The sequence below is a fragment of the Sus scrofa genome, chromosome 8 (genome assembly GCF_000003025.6).
Source record: "Sus scrofa isolate TJ Tabasco breed Duroc chromosome 8, Sscrofa11.1, whole genome shotgun sequence".
NCBI classification, from domain to species: domain Eukaryota; kingdom Metazoa; phylum Chordata; class Mammalia; order Artiodactyla; family Suidae; genus Sus; species Sus scrofa.
The window spans coordinates 75,591,912-75,614,084 of NC_010450.4; the positions used below are offsets into that span (position 1 = coordinate 75,591,912).

General features: G+C 46.2%; 1 protein-coding gene across 1 annotated transcript in view; it reads right to left on the minus strand.

Moving 5' to 3' along the window:
• The window catches only part of TMEM131L (transmembrane 131 like), a 178,736-nt gene that overhangs the window by 125,778 nt on the left and 30,785 nt on the right, over window positions 1-22,173 (minus strand). The gene's annotated exons all lie outside the window — the stretch shown is intronic.

Genomic DNA, 22,173 nt, shown 5'->3' on the forward strand with positions numbered 1-22,173 from the left:
TGGTGTAAGTCGCAGACGTGGCTCAGATCCCACGTTGCTGTAGCTGTGGTGTAGGCCAGCAGGTGCAGCTCTGATTCGACCTCTAGCCTGGGAACCTCCATATGCCATGAGCGTAGCCCTAAAAAACAAAACAAAACAAAAAGGCTGCAAACTGGCTCTGCTCTACCCTGGGGATACTGCAAATAGAGTCTGGGCACCAAGAGGGCTACTAGGTCTTACGGTGAACATACACTAACATATACCAAAGCCTGTCATTATTTTTTGAAACTCTTGCCCATGATTTTAATCACTAGGAAATTTCTCAATAACTTACCCAACTCTCCCTTGCCACATGCTACAGTCTCACCAGCCACACTCCTCCCCTGCAACATCACACTGTTACATCACACGCTGTTTCACACACCTCCTTGCCAGGCTGAGCTAATGCTGAGACAGAAACTAAGCTGTTTGTTATGGGTCAAGCTTTTCCACTCCATGAACAGTCTCTCGGTTAATTATGCCTGCTGCTTACCTTCCCAGACCTCAGCCCTGGGCCTGGCCTCTTCCATCATCTCCCTGGGTCTGCTCAAGGATGGCCTGCCTCGCTCCTGGTGGCCATGGCTTTCTCTTGAACCAAGAACGGCCACCACCTCCTCGAATGCTCCACAGCATCCAAGAGTGCTCCGCAAAGATGCTCAGAGGATCCTACAGTCGCAGCACAAGGCACGTCACCTGGTGACCTGCCTCCGTTCTAAACTGGGACCTGGCTGGGGTCAAGGTACTGCCCTGCGTGTGCACCCCACTCTCCAGGCAGGCCTCACACTCACAAAAGGTGAGGCAGACACATTCTTCTCCAGAACAAGTTGCGTGGATGCTTTTTGCCCCATTAGGAAAATACACAAAGTTTAGGAAATATGGAAAACTAGTAAACAAACTACCTAGAAACCCTATCGCTCAAGTCGGGCAGACTTTCAAGACATAAAAATAGGGTTCTAAGAGTCTTCTCCTCCACACAAAGGCTAAAGAGGTGAATCAGAGAGTGAGCTAAAAAAGAAGCTACCAGGACACTGAGTGATTTGACTGGGTTATCGCAGGAAATCAGCAAGATACCAAAAGAGATTTTCAACTCTTGGTTAACAAGGTTTGGGAACACAGGCTTGCACTGGCAAACACACACTGCACACAAAATTCATCTCAACTGTTAGAAACCTTCGTAGAGGTGTTACCTCACTGCAACCGTATTTTTCATGAGCCTATTAGGAACCAAGCCTCTGAGGAAGAAAAAGATTCCTCAACGAACTGCTGGAAAAGCTAATGAGCCCTGCACCTCATGGGGCCCCATTCAATTACACTTTGTACTGGACACTGAACATGTCCCAGCAAGGGCAGATCCAGTTCTGCGGGCCTTGACACGGCTTCGGGTGGAGGGGTGGGGGTGCAGGCAGAAGGGTGTTGTTTAAGGGAAAAAACACACAATATATTTCATTTTTGAAAATATAATAAAAAAACAAAACCATAAGCAAGGGAACACATTCCTAGGCAGCCTCACAGGGCCTTGGAAAGGATGGGTGCAATGGAGGATGGGTCTGTGCGTGGGGGCGGAGGGGTAGGAACTGCCTCCTAGATGACGGTGGACACAAGCTGGAGGAGGCAGAGGAGGAAAGCTCCAGGCTCAGGAAATCAGCCCAGTGGGAGGACATAACAGAGAGGACTTGGACCACTTTCCTTAATAAATGGATGAAAACGAAAAGGATATGACATAAATTGGGGTCTCTTCGAATAAAGTTGCAAAAATTTACAAAATACTGATACTCTGTGCTGGGAAGTTTGTGGGCAAACTAGCAATTCTAAAACACTTGCCTGAGAATAGAAACCAGAACCCCCTTTCAGGAGGGCAATTTGGGGACTATTTCGCAAAGGCTCGCTACCCATGCCCACTTGTTGACCCAGTGGATTCCCGTTCCAGTTATGCACCCTAAAGGAATGATTGTTCACAGTTCTCCTATAGCACAATGGGTTAAGAATCTGGCATTGTCACTGCAATGGCTTGGGTCACTGCTGTGGCTTGAGTTCAATCCCTAGCCTGGGGAACTTAATACGCCACAGGCGCAGCCATTAAAAAAAAAGATAGGAGTTCCTGTTGTGGCACAGTGGAAATGAATCAGAGTAGTATCTATGAAGATGTGGGTTCTGGGTTCAATCCCTGGCTTCGCTCAGCGGGGTAAGGACCGGTGTTGCCGTGAGCTGTGGTGTAGGTCGCAGACGCGGCTTCCACATTGCTCCGGCTGTGATGTAGGCTGGCAGCTGCAGCCCCAATGTGACCCCTAACCTGGGAACTTCTTCCATGTGCCGCACATGAGGCCCTAAAAAGCAAATAAGAAAGAAAGAAATGATTGTTCCAAAATGTAGATGCAGTGTGGTGTTTTAAATAAATCCCACATATAAAATATGAGACTTTAAATTATGGAACATTTATATAAAATATGAAGCAGTCATCAGAAGTGACAGTCTATATATATTAAGTTTAAAAGTCAAGCCATGCTAACTCAAAAAGATACCTGCACCCCCTTGTTCATAGCACTATTTATTATAGTAGCCAAGAGGTGGAAACAGCATAGGTGTCCATGGACAGATGAATGGATAAAGATGTGCTGCGTACAATGGAATATTACTCAGCCATAAAAAATGAGGAAATCCTGCCATTTGCAACAACATACATGAACCTTGAGGGCACTACACTCAGGGAAATAAGTCAGAGAGAAAGACACATACGGCATGAGATCACTTATATGGAGAATCCAAAAACAAACTCATAGAAAAAAGATTAGATATGGGGATGACAGAAGGGGGACTAGAGGAAGATGGTCAAAAGACACAAGCTTCCGGTTATGCGAGCCCTAAGCCCAAGGGATGTGATGTGCAGCCTGGTGCGTGGAGCTAACCCAGCTGTGTGACACCCAGGAGAGCCACTAAGGGAGTCAATCCTAAAAGTTCTCATGACAAGGAAAAAAATTTTTTTCATTTTTATGTGTTTTCTTTTTATTGTATCTCTAGGACAGATGCCAACTCAATTCACAGCAATAATCATTTCATGATACGTGTAAATCAAAACATTACACTGCCCAACTTAAACACATACAGGGCTGTCAATTACATCTCAACAAAACTAGAAAAGAGGGGGAAAATCAAGTTACAACATTATATGCATCAAATAATCCCATTTAAAAATATATAGTGAAAATAATACACTTTACTAAGAGAAAAGAGTTCTGGCAGGACACATTAAAACCTTACACTACGCAACAGTCGAGATACGGTTAATCCAACTGACAAAATGGGTCAAGGACTTGGACAACAGACATTTCTCCAAAGAACATATACAAATGGCCAAGAACCCGTGAAAAGATGCTCAACATGACTTGTCATCAGAGAAATGCAAACCCAAACCACAGTGAAATAGCACTTCATAGGCACCAGCAGAGCTATCATTAGAAAGTCAGCGAATAAGTGCTGGTGAGGAGGAAGAGGGATCTGAACCCTCGCTCACCGCTGGTAAGAATGTAGAATGGTGCAGGTGCTTTTGGGAAAAGGGCCGAGCAGGTCCTCAAAATGTGTCACAGAGAGTTAGCATAGGAACCAGCAAATCCGCTCTTCGATATATACCAAACGGAATTAAAAACGTATGTCCACACAAAAACCTATATATACATCAATGTTCACAGCAGTCTTCTCTGTATCAGCCCCAAATTAGAAACATCCCAAATGTACATTCACGGATGATGAAGGGACAGAGAGACTGCAGTAGTTCATATACCAAGGCACGGGGCTGGGCAGAACGAAAGCAAGAAGGACTGGTAAAGGCTACAATGTGGCAGACCCTGAAAACAGGACCCTGAGTGAAAGAAGCAAGTCACAAAAGACTGACCAGTTATCGCAAGAGCCCATTTACCTGAAATACTCAGAACAGACAAGTCTACAGACACGGAAAGTAGATCCGTGGTTGTCAGAGCCTGGAGAAGAGGAATTCGAAGTGACGGTGAACAGATGTGAGGTTTCTATTTGGGGTGAAAAAATATTCCAAAGTTAGACAGTGGTGATGACTACACAACCGCTAATATATTCAAAACCACTCAACTGTCCACCTGAAGAAGGGCGTGTATGTGCGACTGGGTGCACTGTGGATTAGATCTCGGGGAAGCTGTTTTAAAAAACACACTCTAGTTGTTTCCATTTCTCATAGTGACTTTATTTTCTTTATATTTACAGTGTCTTCTAAGAAAAAAAAATGTAACAACGGGTATTAAAAATTACCAGCTGGACAAGCTTGAGTGAGTACTAACTTTAGCTTCAGTGTCCTGTTATAAAATGGGAATCGCAGCGGTACCCCTCTTCATGGTATCTAGCTCGGAGTTGTTGCGAAGGATGAAATCCAGATACCATCTGTAAAGGCCTTTAAAGAGTTATCTGGGGAGTTCCCGTCGTGGCGCAGTGGTTAGCGAATCCGACTAGGAACCATGAGGTTGTGGGTTCGATCCCTGCCCTTGCTCAGTGGGTTAACGATCAGCGTTGCCGTGAGCTGTGGTGTAGGTTGCAGACGCGGCTCGGATCCCGCGTTGCTGTGGCTCTGGCGTAGGCAGGTGGCTATAGCTCCGATTCAACCCCTAGCCTGGGAACCTCCATATGCCGCGGGAGCGGCCCAAGAAATAGCAACAACAACAAAAAAAAAGACAAAAAGACAAAAAAAAAAATAAAATAAAATAAAGAGTTATCTGGGAGTTTCCATTGTGGCTTAGCGGTAACAAACCCAACTAGCATCCATGAGGACACAGGTTCAATCCATGGCCTCATTCAGTGGGTTAAGGATTTGGTGTTGCCATGAGCTGTGGTGTAGGTCGCAGACCAAGCTCAGATCTGGTGTTGCTGTGGCTGTGGTGTAGGCCAGCAGCTGCAGCTCGGATTCACCCCCTAGCCTGGGAACCTCCATATGCTGCAGGTGTGCCCCTAAAAAAAAAAAAGAAAGAAAGAAAGAAAAAATCCACAATAGTAAGATAAAAGAGAGACAGACAGACTCATCTGGGTCTTTAGAGCTTAAAAAATAAAACTAGGTTATGAAAATAAGTGTTTTACAATTCATGAATTGTTATAAACCCAACTATGCCCTAAATCTCAGGAGGAACAAAAAAATGAGTCAAAGGTTGAGAATTTTTAACATAATTCTCGACAGACACTAGCACATGACATAGAGGTAATTTCTGCGATGCGAAAATATTTAAGGGAAGGGCCATGCTAATTTCCATAAGGACAGGCCTTAACGTTTTGACATTTAAATCACCCTCTTCCGAAGCATCAAATATATCATCGGAGTCAATTTTCTCTTCTTCGAATGCCAACACGAAAACACGAGCCCCCGCCCAGATGGGAAATGGGGGGAACAGAACAGAAGCCAATATGAAGCGGGAAGCTATGTTTACAAATACCGCATGTATTACCTATTTTTATGTTATGACAGTTCCCTGGAAGGCAGGGACTCAGTAAGAGAACAAGAATACCGACACGGGTTTCCCAACATGACATGTGAGAAAACGGCACGCCTTCTGCCCTTTTGCAATCTTCAGTTTACTCATTTGATGAGCACAGTTTGAGGATTCTATCTTCTCAAAATGATCGACTCAGAGATGGTCGAGCGGAGGAGGGACCACCCCGTCAAGGCCCAGAAGCAACAGCGATAAACTTTTCCCAGTCCAGTCTCCCAGCTGGCTCCAGGGAGTACCCAGCCTGCTCAGGCAGAGGCAACAAGGAAGGCGACCACCAACGGCCCCCTCCCAGGACCAAAAGCTTCTGCAAACTCAGACGGCCAAAGAGCGAGCTGGCAACGAGCAGGCCGGGCACCACAGAGCATCCAGACTTTTCCCCAGGGCTCCGACGACGTCTTCACGCAGTGCCCATCTCTCTAAACTCCCTAAGAACTAAGGTCAGCAGATGAAAATTAAAAGCAGAAGATAAAGGCACTCCTGAGTGGGACGCTCTCCATCATCTACTGATAAGGCCTATCTAAAACGGCAGGGATTTAGGGGAGGGGGCGGGAGGGCCGGGCATTTCGGGGGGGTTCTGGGGATGCAAACTGTCATATCCGGAGTGAAGAGGCCATGGGATCCTAGTGCACAGCAAAAGGAGATGTGTGTGATTGGGGCAGTTTATTTGTACAACAGAACTTGACGAAAGACTGTAAATCAACTACCTTTAATAATAATAATAATGAAAAAAATTAAAAATAAATAAATAAAGTGGAAGGGATTCTCAGAGCAGGAGGAAGGCAGAAGACAAGGAGATGTGAGGAATGTTATAGACAAAGGCTCGGAGGAGAACGAGTCTGGAAAAGTCAAGTGATCTTAGGGAAAAAAAGATCATGGACTTTTGGACACCGTAATAAAACTTGGCAATGATCCTTTTGGGTTAAGACATTGTTGAGAGGCTTGAAAATATCCAATTCTAGAGTTCCTGCTGTGGCGCAGTGGGTTAAGAATCCGACTGCAGCGGATCAGGTCACTGCGGAGGTGCAGGTTCGATTCCCAGCCTGGGGCAGCGGGTTAAAGGATCGGGCATTGCCACAGGCAGCTCAGCTTCAACCCCTGGCCTGGGAACTTCCATGTGCCATGGGTGCAGCCATAAAAATATTCTATCATCTTTAAAAAATTTTTTTTAATTTGGATATATATTTTAATTAATTTTGATTTTTTTGGCCACCCTTGCAGCATATGGAAGTTCCTGGGCCAGGGATCAAATCCACACTACAGTAGTGGCAATGCCACTGAGCCACAGGGGAACTCTCGATTCTATCATCTTTCCAGGTATTTTAAGTAAGGAAAAATAAATAAAGACCCTGTCTTCCTCATCATCCTTGCCCTCATGACAGGCCTTCCCATTTTGTTTGCATAATCTCAAAAAAGATCTGGGGAAACTATGTACTCCACACATTTTTAAGTTAATGTTCAAAAATCTCTAATCTGAGGAGTTCCCTTGCAACACAGCTGGTTAAGAATCTGGCTCTGGAGTTCCCGTCGTGGCGCAGTGGTTAACGAATCTGACTAGGAACCATGAGGTTGCGGGTTCGGTCCCTGCCCTTGCTCAGTGGGTTAACGATCCGGCGTTGCCGTGAGCTGTGGTGTAGGTTGCAGACGCGGCTCGGATCCCGCGTTGCTGTGGCTCTGGCGTAGGCCGGTGGCTACAGCTCCGATTCAACCCCTAGCCTGGGAACCTCCATATGCCGCGGGAGCGGCCCAAGAAACAGCAACAAAAACAACAACAACAAAAAGACAAAAGACAAAAAAAAAAAAAAAAAGAATCTGGCTCTGTCACTGCAACAGCTCAGGTCACTGCTGTGGCACAGGTTCAACCCCTGGCCCAGGGACTTCCAGATGCCACAGGCACAGCCAAAAAAAAGAAAGAAAGTTTCTGGAGTTCCCATTGCACAACAGGATCAGGGGCAACTCTGAAGCTCTGGGATGCAGGTTAGACCCCCAGCCTGGCACAGTGGGTTAAGGGTCTGGTGTTGCCACAGCTGCGGTGTAAGTCCCACCTATGGCTCAGATCTGATCCCTGGTCCAGGAACTATGTGCCAAAAAAGAACAAAAAAGTCATTGTGTTTTTTTGTTTGTTTGTTTGTTTGTTTTTGCTTTTTAGGGCCATACCCACGGCATACGGAAGTTCCCAGTCTAGGGGTCGCCTATACCACAGCCACAGCAACTCGGGATTCAAGCCCTGTCTTCGACCTATACCACAGCTCATGGCAACGCCGGATCCTTAACCCACTGAGCAAGGCCAGGGATGGAACCTGAATCCTCATGGGTCCTGGTCAAGTCTGTTAACCACTGAACCACGAAGGGAACTCCGAAAGTTTCTTCTAAACTGAGATTAAATATAATTAGCATTGTAAGGACAAAACTGACCAAAGAAACATTATGAGTTATTCTCTCTAGGTAAAATGTTCCTGGAAATGAGTATCTTAATGACATGGATGGAACTTTCCCTCCCACTGCTTCATTCACTGTAGGACATTATTACTTATGACTAGACGACAAGATGCCACATGAAATCTATGATTACGTTTAGTTCTTAGAAATACAGGCACAGAGAAGATGTGCTCACATATATAGGCCAATGGAAATGGAAGATTTTTCTAGCAAAGAGTAAAAATATGCATCCATGGGTGTAATATTTAATCATCTCTCAGCTCACCCCTCAATTGAGTCTTCTTTCAATTTCACCGCAAGGAAAGAATGGGAAATGGATCCCTTTACCCAGTGCTTAGAGTGTCTTCACTCTCTCAGCGGCCTCGCTGGGTCTGTAATTATCCCTTTGCCTGGCACTCTGATGAGGGGGAGGTGAAAGGTGCCTCCCCTTTAGAGGGGGGTCATTCTGACAGGAGAGCATGCAGACATGTCAATGTCAGGACTAATTACACTCAAGATCTGAGAATCTGAAGTTAACTGCCCCTAAATCATAGGGGTTGGAGGTCAGAGTTCCGGTCCTGGCACAGAGGAAACGAATTCAACTAGTATCCATGAGGACGCAGGTTCGATCCCTGGCCTCGCTCAGTGAGTTAAGGATCCAGCATTGCTGTGAGCTGTGGTGTAGGTCTCAGACATGGCTCAGATCTAGCGTTGCTGTGGCTGCAGTGTAGGCCGGCAGCTATAGCTCTGATTCGACCCCTAGCCTGGGAACTTCCATATCTTGTAGGTGCAGGCCTGAAAAGCAAAACAAAAAACAAAACCCAACAAACAAAACCCCCCCCCAAGGTGTCAGGAGTTCCCTGGTAGCTTGAGGGGTTAAGGATCACTGCTGTGGCTCAGGTTGATTTATGGCATTGGAATCCCTGCATGCCACTGGCATGCCCCCCTCAGAAAAGGATTAAAAAATCAACCAAAATCTGATTCCAATTTGGCCTATTTCATACGTGTATTCTTTGATAAACAAGGGTCGGGTATCAAAATAACAATGTGAGTGTTTTCGTATCCTTTCACGTCATCAGATACTTCAGGTTAAAATGAAAATTTAGGAGTTCCCATGGTGGCTCAGCAGGTTAAGAACCCGACACTGTCTCCATGAGGATGTAGGTTTGATCCCTGGCCCCGCTCAGTGGGTTAAGGATCCAGTGTTGCTGTGACTGTGGCATAGGCCTCAGCTGCAGGTTTGACTAGACCCCTAGCCCAGTAACTTCCATATGCCACGGGTGTAGCCGTAAGAAGAAAAAAAGAAAGGAAATGTAGCCGCCTTCAAATGAGCATCCTTTTCCTGACAGATCAAAACAATGGCACCAAAAGCAGCCGCGGGTCTACAAAAGTATCGCGATGCAGCAATTTCAACTCTGGCTGCCCTTATTCCAATTCAATTACTTTAGGGTAGGGCCAGTGGCATCAGCATTTTTTTTTAATTCCCCAGGTGAGATTGAGAACCACTAAACTAATTAATACCTAAATATTAAAATTTTTTGTTACTATGGAAGGGCCATCTATACCCCTGATTTACAGCTAAACCCAAGGTTAAAGTACTTTAATTTTATGATGGAATTATAAAAACCATTACTAATTTAAAAAAGCATTACAGTGACAGAGTTCTATACAGATAAAATGCACCATCTTAAGTTATTTTTAAAAAGCCATTAGGGACTTCCCTGGTGGCTCGGCAGGTTAAGGATCTGGCGTCACCAAGGTGACTCTGGTTACAGCTGTGGCACAGGTTCGATCCCTGGCCCAGGAACGTCTGCATGCTGCAGGGGCGACCACAAAAAAAGAGAAAAAGAGTGGGAGAGAGGCCATTAGAGCAAACATTCAATCATATCCACCTCTGATGGGAACCTAAGAGATACATCTTTGATCAATACATGCTGGGAATCTATTTAGTGGATGACCTCTACAACCCAGAGGTGAGAAGAAAGCAGGAAATGAGAAAACATTTACCGAACATAGCACATCACTTAGCACACAGAAGAAACTCAGGACGTTACAAGTTCTGAACTTACAAGTCAAACAGAACATTTATGTTGTTTCCTAACTGTACAATTCCAGCCCTCACTGCCTTCTCGCATTTGACTTATCTGTGAGTTCTCTGGTTAAAAAATAATACTAATACCATGTTCAAACACAGGTATAACACACATACCAACATTTGATATTTGGACACGACCATTTTTCTAATCCTCCTGGCTCAAACCTCCAAGCTATCTTTTTTTAAAATCACAAAAATACGATGAGCAAAGGGCACACCCCCTGAAGAGCATGGCTGCCTCCCTGTTACGCACAAACATCCCCGTCCCAGCCAGATCCACCCCCCCAGAGGTAATGCTTGATGCTGTCTGCCTTTTTGCACCAACTCCTCATTCTAACCATCATTACATGGGATCCATCCCTTCCTTCATTCTCTCCTTAAATCCACCCCTGTGTTCGAATGACTGCATCCTAGATCAGGCCCTCACCAGCTTGCTTGCTGGCTTTCAGCCGATCTCCCTGCACCCCCAGGTCACTCCATGCATGTGTCAGGTTCTTTGTTCCCGGTCACGGAATCCATTCTACATGCTTTACAGGCATTTACTACAGCAGGGGAGCAGGTTGTTACCAGTCCTGGACCCAGACTGTGTCACACACAGAACGAAGCTGGGAGAGGACAGCCAGCAGCACCAAGGCATCCCACTCTGTGACCAGAAAGCTGCCTCTGAAGCAACACACCACCGGCCACATTGGTTCTTTCAAGCCTTACCTGTTTTTCCACACTTCCCTCCCAAATCCAAGTCCTGTTAGGGGCTCGCATTCACACTGGCAGCACTGATATCACACATCTGCACCCAATAAGAGAGCTAGTGATAAAACTAGAGGGGTGCTTATATTTGGGGGGTTGGGGTGTGTATTCTTGGAGGAAACTCAGGATATCACAATCGGAGTTCCTGTTGTGGCTCAAAGGTAATGAATCTGACTAGTATCCATGAGAACGGGGGTTCAATCCCTGGCCTCACTCAGTGGGTTAAGGATCCAGTGTTGCCGTGAGCTGTGGTGTAGGTCGCAGACTCGGCTTGGATCTGGCTTTCCTGTGGCGGTGGTGTAGGCTAGTAGGTGCAGCTCTGATTCAACCCCAGCCTGGGAACTTCCATGGGCTGCAGGTTCGGCCCTAAAAAGAAAAAAAAAAAAAAAGGCTTCACAATCTAGAGAGCTATCCAAACACAGAGAGGATGAGTCAAAAGATTGTGGGAAATGGCAAAAGAACTCGAGGGGGTCCACAGCAATGAGAAGAAACACATCTTCCTTTTTTTTTTGTCTTTTTAGGGCACACCCTCAGCCCATGGAAGTTCCCGGGCCAGGGGTCTAATCGGAGCTGTAGCTGCTGGTCTACGCCACAGCCACAGCAACATAGGATCCGAGCCGCATCTTCGACCTACACCACAGCTCATAGCAACGCCAGATCCTCAACCCTCTAAGCGAGGTCAGGGATCGAACCTGCAACCTCATGGTTCCCAGTGGATTCGCTTCCACTGTGCCACAACGGGAACTCCCAAGAAACACATCTTTCTAAAGTGCCACTTTGACCAGTGTCTTCCACTAAAGAAAGTGGGTGGTAGGTGTGGAGCTGTGCAACCAGGGAGCTGGGGTGAGGGGGGGAGCTGTCCACCAGCAGTCAGCTGCTGCAGGGCCTGCCTCGGCCGCCCACCCAAAACCACACCTTCCAAGGGGTGTCACACCCAGTGACTGCTGGAGACAGGGTGCAAGAGCTCAAGCATCCCAGCTCTGATGGACAGCTCTGATGGCCAGAAACACGCCGGGCTCCCAGGGGTGGCAGCCAAGGCTATGCTGACCTGCGAGACAGCTGCCTGCTCCCTGAGCCCCAGCCTGCCTCGGCCCCCTCCCTTCCACAGGCGCTAAGCCTTCACAAATACCCTGCACACCCAACTCGGCCTTAGCATCTGCTTCTAAGGAGCCCACTCCGAGACAGAAAACAACCTCCAAGAGCTTCCAGTGACGGCTACAGGGGAGGTTTTACTCCCCATTCTTGGCTCTTCCTCCATTTTCGTCTCAGATCAAACTAAATAGGAAGTGCTTACCCTCCACACTCTTGCTGAAGCTTCCGCACTCATTCTTGGTTAAATCGAGTTCATTCACAGAGTTCCCGTCATGGCTCACTGGTTAATGAATCCGACTAGGAACCATGAGGTTGTGGGTTCGATCCCTGGCCTTGCTCAGTGGGTTAAGGATCCAGCGTTGCCGTGAGCTGTGGTGTAGGTCGAAGACGAGGCTCGGATCCCACGTGGCTATGGCTGTGGCTGTGGTGTAGGCCGGTGGCTACAGCTCCGATTAGACCCCTAGCCTGGGAACCTCCATGCGTGGCAGGTGCGGCCCTGGAAAAGACAAAAAAAAAAAAAAAAAGAAAAAAAAGTTCATTCTCCCACAGATTCCTCAACCAGGGCTCAAAGGTGCAGAATCTCCTGAGCTGGTGTACGATTAAAACCCTTTTCTCTAGCTCTGGTACTTGAAGGACAGTGTGTCTGGATGTAAATCCAGGATGATCAACTTTAAGATCTTCTGCAAATGCTATTGCGCTGTGGCCTTGCTTTTCGTATAATTTTGAGAAATGTGATAACGGTCAAAACCTTGCTGCCCAGGTACAGAACTCAAATCTCTTGGCAAGGAGTCCCTGAGGACTGTTTTTCTTTTCTTTGAAGCCTAATGCCTTTTTTAGAATCTAGCTCCCCGTTGATCTATTTGGGTTAATTTCCCCAGGTCCTTGACAGGCTCTTCCAATTTATAGATTCACGTCTTCTTTCATTTTCGGAACATTTGCTTGGATTTAAATATTAGTACCACCGCGCAATTGCGTTTTTCTTCTTCACAGTCCAATTCTATGTAAGTTGTTTCTCTGCTGTCATCTTCCACATCACTTTCTCTCAGATCCTCTCTGCTTCATGGAAAAGCTTTAATTCCTCACGCAAGAATCTGAGCTATCCAAATCTGGCACCACATCCATGAGACTGATGTTGTGCCACGCCAAAAAAAGCCCTCTGCTCCAGGCAGCAGCGCCCTGGCAGAAGCGGGGTCTCTCCCACTCACCTTCCATCTCATGGCCCTCCCTGTTCTCAAGTCCTCTGCTGCTCATGTACTTCTTGCATCTTTCTGGCCATTCTGATTCCAAGGTACCCCCATTTTTTCTGAATCCTTATTTTTCCCCATAATGCCATTTCTTAACCTTCATAGTATTAGAATCCACTTGCCAACCAACTGCACTTATATTAGACAGAACTGCCAGAACTGTATGTATGAGTTTTTGAATGAGTAATGGTCATACAACACAAAATGCAAAAGATACATGGAGTCCTTATTATTTTTTTTGCCCACCTCATTTTAGTGGCATAAGACATACTAGTCCTGGAGTTCCCATCATGGATCAGCAGAAACAAATCCTAGTCGTCTCCATGATGATGCAGGTTCGATCCCTGGCCTCGCTCAGAAGGTTAAGGATGTGGTGTTGCCATGAGCTGTGGTGCAGGTCACAGACGTGGCTTGGATCCCGGGTGGCTGTGGCACAGGCCAGTGGATGCAGCTCCAATCTGACCCCTAGCCTGAGAACTTCCATATGCTGTAGGCGTGGCCCTAAAAAGAGGGGGAAAAAAAAAGACACACTAGCCTGGCAATAAAAGTACAGTACTCTCTCATCCCCAAAGATGTGACTTAAAACTCATTTTCCAAATAGAATGAGAAGCTGAATACTGAGATCTAGAACTTAACATTTTTCTTTTCCTCTTCAGTACCCAACGAGCAAATTCTCATTGAAGCGATAACACAAACACGTGAGCACTGATGTCATAACTAAAGAATGAAATTACAGTTATGGAGATCATTACAGACAGGTATTACACTGCAACTCTTCGTGGACAAAAATACATGTGTTCATCCCCCCGCCAAGGTCCCTAACACTGGCTCTACAGCCTGGAGTGCACGCCTCGCCAAGCCAAACCTTTCCTCTCACAGGCCCCCTGGAACCCCCGCCTCTGGTGCTGCTCCACAAGGCTGCTCATTCTGGAAAACAGGCTGAGAGTCAAATCAACACACCCATCCTTGACAGAGGTAGGCTGTCGGGGTAAAAGTGATAAAGAGGCATGGAGTCAAGGATTCCAGTTTTCACATGCCCTATATGTCAAGAGCTTGTAGAAGAAGCCCTTTGGTAAGAGAAAATCCAATGAACCTAGTTAAGATTATCATAACATGTTCCTAGTTCTATGGAATAAATGAAAACAATCATCACTTATAAGAAAATCTATATTACGATTCAGACTAATGAAGCAACAAAACAATTATCCTAATGAGCCAATTTTTCTCTTGCTCAAGGTAAAACACAAAGAAACAACGCATTTAGCTTTCATTATTCATTTAAAAGCAGACTTCAGGAGTTCTTGTTTGTGGCTCAGTGGATACCTGACGAGTATCCATAAGGATGGGGGTTCGACCCCTGGCCTTGCTCTGTGGGTTAAGGATCTGGCATGGCTGTGAGCTATGGTGTAGGTCACAGATATGGTTTCACGTCTGGTGTTGCTGTGGATTCGACCCCTAGCCTGGGAACTTCCATATGCTGCAGGTGTGGTCCTAAAAAGAAAAAAAATAATAATAAAAATAAAAATAAAAGCAGATTTCAATGTAAATATATTGAAAACAGTATTTAGTGAAAAGCAGTGAGTTTTCTGTTTTCCTCTTTCCTTAAAGATTTAGGGTTAACCAAATTAAAGCTTTGCTTCTAACCTTGGTTGTGATTCTTCCATAATATGACCTTACACTTTCTGACCCTCATTTTCAAAGCACTTCCCCAGCCAGCATCACATTAAATTCTTGCAGTGAGGCTAGCGAAGGTGGACGTTAGCCCTACTTGGCTTGTGGTGAAATAAAGTTAAAAGACCTGCCCCAAATCACATCACTAGCAAGCTGCAGGACCCAGGTTCCCTGACTCCTTGACCCATCTCTGGCCATGAAACTGAAGTAAAGCATTAGTTTCATATATATCTAACATTTTTTTCTTAACTATTTAATATTTTGGTTTATCCAACATATATCCGAATAGAGCTTTCAAAGGTATACACTAGTACTTGCTTTAAAGAGAGTTTAGTATAAGTTACGTCTAAATTTGAAAACAACAGGAACTGAAACAGAATCTACTCATTTTGCTATATTTTAAAAAGCCAGCCAGGGAGTTCCCGTCATGGCAGAGCAGAAACAAATCCAACTAGGAACCATGAGGTTGCGGGTTCGATCCCTGGCCTCACTCAGTGGGTTAAGGATTCAGCGTTGCCATGAGCTGTGATGTAGGTCGCAGATGCAGCTTGGATTCTGTGTTGCTGTGGCTGTGGTGTAGGCCGGCAGCAACAGCTCCAATTAGACCCCTAGCTTGGCAACCTCCATATGCTGTGGGTGCAGCCCTAAAGAGACCCCCCCCCCAAAAAAAAAGCTGGCCATCTGAGCCACTTAACCTACTCCAATCTAACCTAACTTGGTTAATCCTACATGTTTTAAAGCTATGTGCTGCCCCAAGGGCAAGAAGGAATAATAACCAAATCCCTGAAATGTGGAAATTCCCTTGCAGTCTAAAAATGAATAAGGGAAAAAGTGAACTGAACAAGAAAGTTACAGTAATGGAAAACGTCACATGAACAGCTGCCAAGTGTTAAGGTTCTTGAGAAATTTCCTAAGTGAAGAAAGTACTCTGCAAGTTAAGTGTGAGACGCTGAAATTAAGTCTTTGTTTGCTTTAATGTATAGTTAATACAGCTGAAGATTAACCTTTAGGCATCTCTGAGGTTTTCCAACTAAAAATAAATCTCAAGTATTCGGGTCAAGAGAAATAAACATAGTCAGGAAGACTTAAAAAAAAAAAAAAAAAAAAAAGATCATCTTGCAAGACGACACTTTGTAGTAACCGGCTCTCTAGAAATTTCATTTCTAGGAACAGGGTCATGGACGCCACGGTTATCCTCCGAACAGATGGGAACAATGTGCAAAATCTAAGATGCAGGTTTCCCAGGAGTGATGGTGAAGAGGGGGCACGCTCCCTGGCGAGAGATCAAATAACAAGTGACAACCACCACATGCTGTGAGCATCCTCTCCCTGCCAAAGCAACCTACATGAATGGTCTCCATGCCACAAGGACAAGGTAGGACGAAAACCAGCCTCATGAGACATTCTCGGCAACTTCCAATTTTCTCCTTGTCAGCAGATCATTCCAAAAGCAACGTCAAACTGAACTTTTTCAGCAGCGATAACTTAAATGAATTTCAGCCATATTACAAGCTTCTGTGCTGCTGTAACGCCTAATCTAACACATCCTTATTTGTAAGTCAACCCATGGATAAGCTAATACGTCAAAGGACCTTTGCGTTATGTTCCAAAGAGCTGAAACAACTCTAATATTCCAGAAGTTTGGGATCTAAGGTACCGAGAAGTAAAAGGCTTGTTGGGCCAAAGAAGAAGATGCCGGCTATCAATCCCAATAGCCGTTTTTTCCCTTCCTCCTTAAAAGAAATAGTCACCTAGGCCAGCCCATGGCTGCAGAATTGACTCGTCCCCAGCCTATCTTTCTACTGAGCTGCAATCACGTGACTCAGTTCTGGAAATGAGATGTACATTGAAATTTGGGGACAACCTCCAGGAAGTGACCTTAAGGGGGTGGGAGGTAGCCAAATGCTACTGCAGCTCCTTCCTCCTCCCTGAACATGACTTTGCAGGGGGAGCAGTCATTTCAGACCAGGAGACAGAAGAGCCACAGCCTTGGGGACCACGCAACCAGCCCATCAGCCCTGGCCTGCCCACTGCTGTCCTGACAAGCAGTCTAAAGGTAACCGTCCAGCTTGCTGGCTCCACCTCTATCCTGTTGATGCCACGCAGCTGTCGGACACGGAGCTGATCCTGACCCAAACTGATACACTGCTCCCCTGTCACAGCAGATGCAGTGATGGTAGAACAGCGGTAACCCCGGCACATACACCCTGACAGTTCTCACCACTGGCCCGGAAATACACTGCATGCTTTGCACACATTATCCAACTCTCGTAACAACCCTGTGCGGTGGGCATGCAGAGCCCCACGGCCTCATGAGGCACCAAGCGAGGCCAACCAGCAGTCCTCTGGGATGTCTTCCTCAGCACCCTGACCTGGGATCCACCAGCCCCCACCTGACTCCCGAGAAAAACCTTCAAGAACCATCTCTTTTCATCCGTGCCCTCCTGAAAGCCCACAGCCGAGTGGGGGACCCCCTCCTATGCCTCCTTCATCACTGACCGTCTTCATCCATTTTTAATCCTCCAGCATTTTTTGGAAATTTCTTACCAACTCATAATTTCTCTCCTAAACACTTGTCTACTCGGGGCTCCTTCTACCTTTTAAATTTCTATCCTGTCATATGAAATGAGATCTTGGAAGAGAAGTCTAAGTCATATGGTCATTTGGGACTCAATGTTCCCAATTAGCAAAAGAACTGCACAAGTGTGTGTGGGTCTTTTCCTTTGGGCTCAAGAGGCCAACACAGGTCCAAATCAACAAGATGAAACCTTAACAAGACCAAATGTAAATACTTACACTTAAAAAGTTTTTTTTTTTTTTTAAAGAAAACCATTAACTACCTAAGTACACATTGAGAAGAACTAGTTAAAAAAAAAAAAAAAGAAAGAAAGAAAGAAAGAAAAAGGGTAAGAGAAAAAAAAAAGGATTAAGGGGTTTGGAGTGGGGTTGCATTTGTTCTTATTTTTGTTAGTGATAAAATCAACATGGACTAAGGAAGAAGTGACTGTGCAGAAGCGCTAGTGAATGCTCAGGCTTCATTAAAATAGATTCCAGACTAAAAAGAATGAATGAACTACTCCTTATGGCACCATTTGGATCTCAACTGAATCCCTTCATCCAGAAATGGCCAAACTTAAACCAAAAAAAAAGTTCTAGCCAAGCTGACATCGCAACAGAAAAGAAAAATGGGCACTAATTTAGCCTGGAGATGTCTGAAAAATAATTAGGTAAAATCAACCAAGACAGGACATCTGATAACCATCTCCAGATCTGAGAAGGACCATGTGTGCTCAGAGAGAGGGGAGGCGGGGTGGGAGCCTTGCTCTGTGTTGCTTCAGATGCCAGACTGGGAGCAAGAGGGGGAAGCCAAGGCAGCAGGTGAGACACCCCATCAAAGAACATATGAGCGAGGAGACAGGTTCAAGCAGCATCAGAGGAAGCGAGCTCGCCATCACTCACGTGCTCACACAGAGGCTGTAGTCGCCACGGGGCGTGACGTTACCATGTCACCAGCCAGCTGCTGGCCTGGGGGAGGTGGCGGGGGGAATGCTGCAGGGCAGCTTCCGCGTGGCCTGAGGGGCTCCAGCACCTGAGAGCTCAGCATCCCTGACGGGGGCCCAGTATGCACTCTCAGAGCCACAACATGGTGAGTTACAGGCCCCACATAGCCCTAAATACCAACTGAAAAAAAGAAACAGTGCCTAGGAGAAGTCACACAGAGAGGTTCTGGAAAATGAGAGGCAGCCCAAGCTCCCTGCGTAGGACTGCATTCCAAGAAAAAGCAACAAAAACCACGCGGGCAGCCATGCTCCACGCTCACACACCGCAGGGCAGGGCTGGCTGAGCTGTGCAGGACTGGGAGGTTTCTCTTAATTCCAGCGGGTTTTTTGTTTTTTGTTTTTCCAAGAAGGGCTGGCAAAAGCTCCCAGTTGATATAAGTTTGGAAGTGACTCTCTCTCCCTCTCTCTCTCTCTCTCTCTCTCTCTCTCTCTCTCTCTCTCTCTCTCTCTCTCGCACATGTTGTATAAACTTCTAAATGGCAACTTCTCCATTTCCAACTTCTACCTACTAGTTTCCAAAGTGATTCAAACAGAAAGAGACCAGGGCAAGTAGGCGGCCCAGCCTCACCCAGAAGGGCCGGGTGAGAAGATCCTGGGTCCCAGAGGGCCACCGATCTCAACCCTTCCTTGTTCGTGCTCTGCATAAATACGAAGGGGGGAAACAGTTTGCATCTTGTGAAAAGAGTTTAAAAGAACTGTATTCACCCTCGACCTCCTTACCCACCTCCAAAAATACACACGACACTCTCGCTCGCTCTCATATACAGTGCAATTAGATATGTATGCTGTACTGAAGAATGTGCTGCCTCGATTCCAGAATCCTGCAAAAAACATTTTTATGAACCAATTCACTAAAACACCCGTTCCAGGGTTTCAAATTAAACAGCGAGCCGGAAATGAGTGGGAGAGCTGGCCTCGGCCCTCTTGGCTCTGTGGCTACAATCCTGCTTCTCTGCCCAAAGTGGACTTTTAGGAACAGTTCCCAGCAGGGAAGGGCCCCTCACAGCCTCTTCATCCTCTTGGGGGCAAAGGGCTAGAGGAAAAGGGCTGCCTTCCCTGGACCCCTGGGAACCCGTGTCTCTGCCCAGAATCCTCTGAGCACCATGTGTGTGGATAAAAGCAAGATGCTCACTCTCCACCCTTTTCTCTCGCCTGCCTCCTGCCTCCCCACACTTCCATAAACCCGGAGAACGGCAGGAGGGCTGAAAAGGAGCTGGGCCGTAAATCTGACAACAGAAAAAGGCAGAGAAGGCAATAGAGCCTGTTTCTTTATTTAGCCAGAAAACCCAGAATGCTTCAACACCAGCCTCTGCTATCAAAAGCTTTAAGGACGTCAGCAGAGGCCAAATCCAGGAGATGAGGGCTTGGGGTGCTCAGGTCACCATTCTTTCTCGAGTTTCATTTCTAAAAGTTTTTTCACGAGAAGAAGAAAAAAGATATTGAAGTACTTTTGCATTTTGAGATGCCTCTTTGGGGACACAGATGAAATGGTAAAAAGTGGGAGTTCCTGTCCTGGCGCAGCAGAAATGAATCTGACTAGGAACCATGAGCTTGCGAGTTCGATCCCTGGGCTCGATCAGTGGGTTAAGGATCGGGACTCTCCCCAAAGTCCTCCAACAACATTCCCTCCTAAACTGTCTTCCTCACGTCCAATCCTAAGTCAAGTCTCTGGCAAAGGCAAGGGAACGGCCGTGACACTGCAAGGTCCTACCACACACATCTCCACACAGGGGACCGAGGCTACCCGAGATCAGTCTCTGGGGCTGGAGAAGGGGGCTGCCCGCCCCCCGACCCCCAGCTGAATGATAAACCGGGCAGGGGATCTTCCTGAAAAGCAAATATCCCTTTGCCCCCTTGGGCCCCAGTGTAACAGGGCAGCCTGGGTTGATCTGCATCCCGGGCTTCCACAGAAAGTTCTGCTTAAATAAAGCATTTGCTGGTTTTAAATGGTTTGCTTTTGGAAACTGCAGTTTAGGTCAAGCTTCTCAGCAAGTACTAGTTGACACCATGCTAAAGAATTCCTACCCATCAAATCTACACCCCAATCCAGGCTGATACCCCAACTCGAAAGGGGATTCGCTTTAATCAACCCCTCCCTCACTTCGGGTACGCCAATCTGGTTAGCTCTTCCTTAGTCTGCTGCCTCACTTTACTGTCAATGTCCCTAAGCCAAGATGGCTTGGTTTGGGGTTTGTTTGTTTGTTTTGGCCGTGCCCTTGGCACATAGAAGTTCCGGGGCCAGGGATCGAACCTAAGCCACTGCAGTGAGAACACCAGCTCCTAACCATCAGGGAACTCAGAGATATCTTTTTTTTTAATGCACCTTAAGGCAGAATAAGCAAAAATGAAAACATTTCACTGCTAAATAGAAACACTGAAAGATTTCAAGTATGTTCTTCCAGACCACACAAGTCATTGTCTGGGGGGTGTCATGCAGGTAGTCCCATGTTTTAAACAGCATCCCAAGGAGCTGTTATGTGGACAAAACAAAGTGTATGTGGGGATTCCTACCAAAGAACCTAGTACAGACCCACTCAGCCAACATCTCCCTTTAAGGTAAATGATTTCATTATTGACGTATAACTGACACATAATATTATATTAGTTTCACATGTACAACACACTGATTTTTGTATATACTGCAAAATGATCACCACAATAAGTGTAGTTAACATGTCCTGAATTTTTTTTTTCTATTCAAGAGTCAATGTCCATAAACATCTTTCTCAAATTTTTTACTACAAATTTTCTACATGGATGTACTGTTGGGCACATAGGTTGTTTCTAATTCTTTCCCAATATAAATTACCTTGTTTCTCATTTTTTCCCAAAATGGAAAGATGAAAGATCATTTTAAGTATGTCTTTGTGAACTTAGCCTGCTGCTTCCTTAAGAAATGGAACACAGGAGTTCCCTGGTGGCCTGGAAGTTAGGACACAGCCCTGTCACTGGTGTGGTGCAGGTTTGATCCCTGGCCTGCAAACTTCCTTGTGCCGCAGGCATGGCCAAAAAAAAGAAAAGAAACAGAGTATGATTTCTTTAAAGCTCAGAGACACTTTGATATGGGTGGCCCAATGTATATACTCCACCCTGAAGAGTTTCTTTCACATGTAACCCCTTTAATCCTCACACCATCTTGTGATGGTGAAACAAGTTCTATTATTGTCCCGGTTTTACGGATGCAAAAACTGAGGCTCAAGATCACACAGCTGACAAGCCACAGACACAGGGTTCAAACTCTGAGCTCAGGGCCTTACCCACACCAGTTGTAGCTTCTCAGGGCCTTACCCACACCAGTTGTAGCTTCTCAAACACAACAATTCCTCAAAAAGGGATTCTCCCTTGGAGAAGGGAAAGGTGAAATGCAAGCCAGAGCAGGGTCCTCAGAGGTCACACAGCAGCCACAAGTGAAAGGATGAGAACCTTCACAGCAGGTGACATCCGAGGGCCTCGGTTCTAAACCCCTGACGTACTTATTTCATTCTTACAGCCAAAACGTGGCAGGAGGTACTATTCATAAGACACACATTTTAGAGAAAGGGAAACAGGCCCAGAGAATTTTGACAACTTGATAAGTAGGAAGTCAGATCCAAACTCGGACAGACAGTCTGGCTCTGAGCAGACCATCCAGCTACTGGGCTAACTGGTCTACCTTGAGGCTGGAAAAATGCCCTGCCTGCAGTCATCGCCTCCACCCCTGTCTCACATCCTACTTTGCAGCTCTGTCCACGACGACCTCAGCAGGGTCCTGACAGAAAGGGCCCCGACACGGACTCGTTTCCCACCAGTCTGGCCCCCTCTCCACCAGCTGTCTGCTGCCCACTCCTGCCCCACTT